Here is a 6,000-nt window from a genome sequence, read left to right on the forward strand (position 1 = left end):
TCAGGACATCTCTGAACAAACTGGCAGCAATCCGTTTCCATGGTCAACCAGAAGTAACCGGTCCTCATGATCTTACGGGCCAACATATGCCCTCCCATATGTGGTCCGCAAACTCCCGCATGAACCTCTCTCATCACTCGATCGGCAGAGGCACGGTCTAAGCACAATAATAGCATCCCATCAGTTGATCGTCTATATAATGTCTCACCACAAATCACGAATCTGGCGGCTAACTGTCTCAATCCTCTCCTATCCTTGGCCGTGGCGGCCTCAGGATATACGTCAAGTCTCAAGAAGTGATATATGTCGTGGTACCAAGGCAAACCATCATCTATCTCCATATCATCAATCAAACAACAGTATGCAGGAGCAGATCTCGACTATATCAACAATGGGCGAACAGTGGCGTCCACAGGAATGTCGATCATGGAAGCCAGAGTAGCTAAGGCATCAGCAAACTGGTTCTGCGCTCTAGGCAGATGGGTATATCTCAAATCATCAAATCTCCCGACCAGTAGCTCCAAATACGCATGGTAAGGCCTAAGCTTCACATCTCTAGTCTTCCACTCGCCCTGAATCTATCTCAATACCAGATTGGAGTCACCAAACACCTCCATCTGTCTAATCCCGAGCTCGAGGGCCGTCTCTAATCCCAAGATACAAGCCTCATACTCAACAATGTTGTTCGTGGCAGGATGTCGATCCGAGAATGCCAAACGAACAGATCTGGGAATGTGATCACCATGAGGGGATATCAACAGGACGCCTATCCCGTATCCAGAATGGTTGGCTGCACCATCAAAGTACATGCGCCAACCTGACAGACTAGTCACAGCAGCAACATCCTCGTCTGGGAAGTCGTCGTCAATGGCCCTGCCATCGGAAACCGGTAAAGAAGCTAGATGATCCGCGACAATGATCCCTCTGACGGACTTCTGAGTGACATAATGAATGTCAAACTCAGTCAGAAGTACCAACCATCTCATGAGGCGACCGACCAGGGCAGGCCTGTCAAACAAATATCTCAGAGGATCTAGATGAGATATCAAATGCACTGAATACTTGGTCATGTAATGTCTCAATCGTCGAGTGGCCCAAACCAAAGCTAAGCAATAACGCTCAATCATAACATACCTCGTCTCGTAGTCTAGCATCCTCTTACTCAGATAATAAATGGCTCGATCCTTGCCCGAATCATCGAGCTGAGCCAACATGCATCCTAATGCTACGTCTGAAACTGATAGATATAGGAGTAGAGGACGGCCTGGTGTAGGAGGCGCCAAGACTAGAGGTGACAACAAGTACTCTCGGATCCTCTCAAATGCATGCTGACACTGATCATCCCAAACTGTAGGCTGACTCTTCCTCAAGAGTCGGAAAATGGGCTCACAAATGTCTGTCAATCTGGCAATGAATCTGCTGATGTACTGAAGTCTGCCCAAGAAGCCTCTGACCTCTCTCTCCGTCCTCGGTGCAGGCATGTCAAGGATGGCTCTAATCTTGTCCGGGTCTACCTCTATGCCTCGCTCGCTGACCATGTATCCCAAGAGTTTCTCAGAAGTCACTCCAAAAGTGCACTTCTTGGGATTCAGCCTCAATCTGAACTGCCTGATCCTCTCAAAGAATCTCTCCAAAGCTGCTAAGTGACCTGATCTACCTCGGGATTTCACTATCATGTCGTCTACATAAACCTCGACATCCCGATGCATCATGTCGTGGAAAAGCGTGGTCGCTGCTCTCTGATAAGTGGCTCCTGCGTTCTTCAATCCGAATGGCATGACTCGGTAGCAATAAGTACCTCACTCGGTAATGAAGGACGTCTTCTCCATATCCTCTGGAGCCATCAAGATCTAACTGTACCCGGAAAATCCATCCATAAAGGACAACATCGAATGACCTGCCGTACTGTCAACTAGCATGTCGATGTGTGGAAGAGGAAAATCATCCTTAGGGCTGGCCTTGTTGAGATCTCAGAAATCAACACAAACTCTCACCTTGCCGTCCTTTTTGGGAACAGGGACGACATTGGCCAGCCACTCCGGGTACTCGACCACTGATAAGAATCCTACACTGAGCTGCTTCTGGATCTCCTCTTTCACCTGCAAGCTCCAACGAGGGTGCAATCGTCTCAACTTCTGCTTAACCGGTCTGGCATGGGGCAGAAGTGGCAAACGATGCTGGACGATAGATGGGTCAAGGCCCGGCATGTCCTCATAGGACCATGCGAAAACGTCCAAGTATGCTCTGAGCAACTGGATGAGGCTGTCTCTCTCATCTACAGATAGATCTGACCCGATCCTCAACTCCCTAGGCTGATCTGCGGTGCCGAAATCAACAATCTCAGTGTCCCCTATAGCAGGTGAAACCCTCTGATCAACGGGATCCGAATCGGAAGCAGAAGACGAGTCATCATCTGAATCGTGCTGTGCAATCTCATCATCAATATCAAAAATCTGTGATGTGGGTGAAGATGGTGCAGATAAATCAATACCAGAAGAGACAGGCAAATACTCAAAGATGCTCAAATCCATAGATGAAGAGTCAGAAACATAGTCAAAACGGGAGACGAACCCCGACAGAACGTCAAATGACAGAGGTGGGTCCACAAAGTCGGACGCTCCCTCGATAATGCCAACATGGCTATCAAACAAATCATCAAAAACTATAAGGTCCTCAGCAGACTCCTGAACAGGGGCAGTCTGGACCTCCTCGACGATCTCGAGGACGAACACCCCGAAGAGATCAAATGGCGAAGCGAGCTCCGACGGGGCCATCTCCTCGATCTGGCTCAAGCTCATCGCGAGCATCTCATCAACGTACTCATCACACGGCACGGCTCCGTCCACTACATCCCCAATCTCGGCAAAAGTCCCGTGATCATCGATCTCATCCGGGAAGCAAAGCGTCATAAGGCTCGTGCGATCTGGGGAGGGATGAGCAATCAACACAGAAGTCGAAGGGCCAGGGGCTCCGTCACTCAACTGTAACTGTTGGACGAGGCGCTGAAGCTCGGCCTCCTGGGTGGTGCTGAGTCCTCCGATGACCCCATCAGATGGTGCATGTGGCTCTGATGCCCTCACAAAGTAATCGGCTAGGCTCATGGTGTATGGGCGGACAGGATAATAAAAGGGCGTACGAGTCAAGCGAGCCCTCACCCTCCCCCTGCGCAGTCGCGCCATATGACGATAGTCAGCCTCAGTGGGAATGAATCCGAGCCCGAATGGTACGTTGCGGTCCGGAAAGGCCATGAACTCACTAGGCCCGTGCTGACGCCGTCCCAGGCCCATACCGGGAAGATAAGACATGCTCCGCATAATATCGAGCACCACCGTGCTGCTATGCTGGTCGAAGGACATGGCTACAAAATCTCGGCAGAAATCCTCCATCTCCAGAGTCTGTACCTCATCAAAGGTAAATCCGGTCAGAAAGAGATCATCATCAGCGTGACTAATCTCGAGTACGGGCTCGGCAGAAATGAACCTATCACCCACAGCCTGCACCACGACGACCCGACCATCATGAATAAACTTCACCTTCTGATGAAGGGAATAAGGAATAGCTCCGGCTCTATGGATCCATGGCCGGCCCAGAAGCAGGTTAAAGGATGTAGGAATCCTCAAAACCTGAAACACGGAGATGAAAGTGGCTGGACCAATCAGTAGCTCAATCTCTAGTGTACCCATGACCTCTCTCCGAGTGCTATCATACGCGCGAACGGTCTGAGTGGATGGACCGAAGTCAGAAGGAGCGTATCCGAGGGCAATGACAGTGGTGAGAGGGCACACGTTCAGGGCCGACCCATTGTCCAGAAGGACAGATGGGACTCGGCGGCCTGAACAACCGACAGATATGTAGAGTGGACGCGTGTGATCTGAGCCCTCCAGTGGCAAATCATCGTCTGAGAATACGATGCATGTGGCTCGGCCGGCCGTCATCATGTGGATCAATCCCTCGGGAGTGGTCGTGGTATCAACTCTAATCTGACTCAAAGCTCGAGTCAGTGCATCCCGATGAGTACTGGAGGACGCTAAGAGGCTCTAGATGGAAATACGAGCCTGAGTGCTCTGCAACTGCCTCAAAATCTCATCGTCCTCGGCTCTGACCTCCTCGGGAGCGGACGTACCCCCAACTGGCCTAGCTGCCGCGGGAGGTGGCTGTCGCATCACTCTACCTCCTCGGAGAACATACTGAATGTCCAGAGTCTGGGAATCGTCAACGTGTGGAGCCTGAACCTCCTCAACATCCGGGATCAAGATGAAAGGTGTCCAGACACTGTAATGCGGCAAAATCAATGGCTCAACAGTGGTAGCCTGCACCGATGCCGCCTCGGGAACCAATCGAAATGGAGCAGGCATCCGAGGACCTAGAGTCACCCCACTCATCTCATAAATCACATCTGGCATGATGGGCTCTGGGTCTGAATCGTCATCACTCAGCATGTGGATGTCGTCATCGATCTCATCAAACTCTAAGAAATGAATGACGTCGGCTGGTGGAAGGACTGCATGTGTGGTGTGAGCAGGCAACGGGTTCGTGGTCACACTCGGCTGACCGAAGTGTACCAAACCCTGGTCGATCAAATCCTGAATGGCATGCCTCAAAGCGGTGCATCGATCGGTCTCGTGTCCAGGCCCTTGATGGTATGCACAGTGTAGATCCATCCTGAACTGAGGCGGAATCGGCTGAGGCGGTGGTCTCGGAGTGAGAGCGGCCAATACTCCGGCCTCTGTGAGCTTCCGAAGAGCCTGGCTCAACGGCATGCCTAACTGGGAGAACTGTCTCTGCGTCCTCAAAGCAAATGGAGCAGAGGTTTGCTGAGCTCGAGGCCTAGGGTATGAAGGTGCAGGTCTCGGAGTGAACTGTGCAGCGTAGCATGGCTGTCCAGCAGCTGTGTATGAGACAGGAGGCCTCTCAATGCCCTGAGTGGCATAGTAAGGTAGAGCTAATGGCTGAGCCTGATATGTCTGATCATAAGTCGGGTGAAGTGCTCGTGGCCTGTACTGCTGAGGCGTGTAAGATGGACGAGCCTCGAGAAGCTGTGGGATAGGCTGATGACGCCTGAGAGGCCTCTGACTAGAGGAACTAATGGCACTCACATTTGTCGATCTCTGTCCTCCGAAGGGTTTCTTCCCCTTAACATCACTAGGGGAAGAATCTGCCCACAAACCTCTCGAGATGCCATCCTCGACATCATATAAAGCCAGAGCCAGAGATCCAAAATCTGTGAAAGGTACCCCGACCACATGCCTGGCAATCCTCGGCTGTAGGCTCCTCAAAACCATCTGAATCTAATCTCTCTCTGACGGTCTATCCACTATCTCGGCAATCTTCCCACGCCAGCGGGAGATGAATGAAGAAACTGACTCGTATGATCTCTGCCTAAGAGCCTCGAGCTCCCTCCTCGATACGTCAACGACAGTATTAAATGCATACTGTCTCAAGAACTCTTGGGCCAGATCATCCCAAGTCCGATGACGTGATACATCCAAAGAAGCAAACCAACGCTGTGCAGCGCCACCTAAAGACATGGGGAAAAGCATGATCATCTGAGCCCCGTCCAATCCCTGTCACTACCCTCTCCCCCCTTCTACCTTTGAGCTTACTGGGGGACTGGGTCCCGCCTCTTTACTCTATGATTTTCCCCTCTCAACTCTGTTTTAATTTATACCTTATAGGCATATTTACAAATACCTAAAGTGCAAAATATTTTGGATATGAGCTATGGAGCTATATAATAATTCATAGGATCAGGGTCTGACCCTGTTGCAGTTGGGCATGGTAGACTCACTGGCTAGGTCTCTCTCTAAAGGGTAACGGCTAACGAGTGGCATTACAGACTACAGAGGAGCTGCATTCACTGAGTCTCCCTACGATGTGACCCAAAGCTGTTTCTTTCTCTATTATAGAAACTAAAAATATAAAAATAGATAAAAGGGCCAAAGCCAAAAAGGAAGGGAGGACTGAGGAGCAGTGGTATCTGGTGTCTACCATTATGGATTA

The sequence above is a fragment of the Vitis riparia genome, chromosome 7, assembly GCF_004353265.1.
Source record: "Vitis riparia cultivar Riparia Gloire de Montpellier isolate 1030 chromosome 7, EGFV_Vit.rip_1.0, whole genome shotgun sequence".
NCBI lineage: Eukaryota > Viridiplantae > Streptophyta > Magnoliopsida > Vitales > Vitaceae > Vitis > Vitis riparia.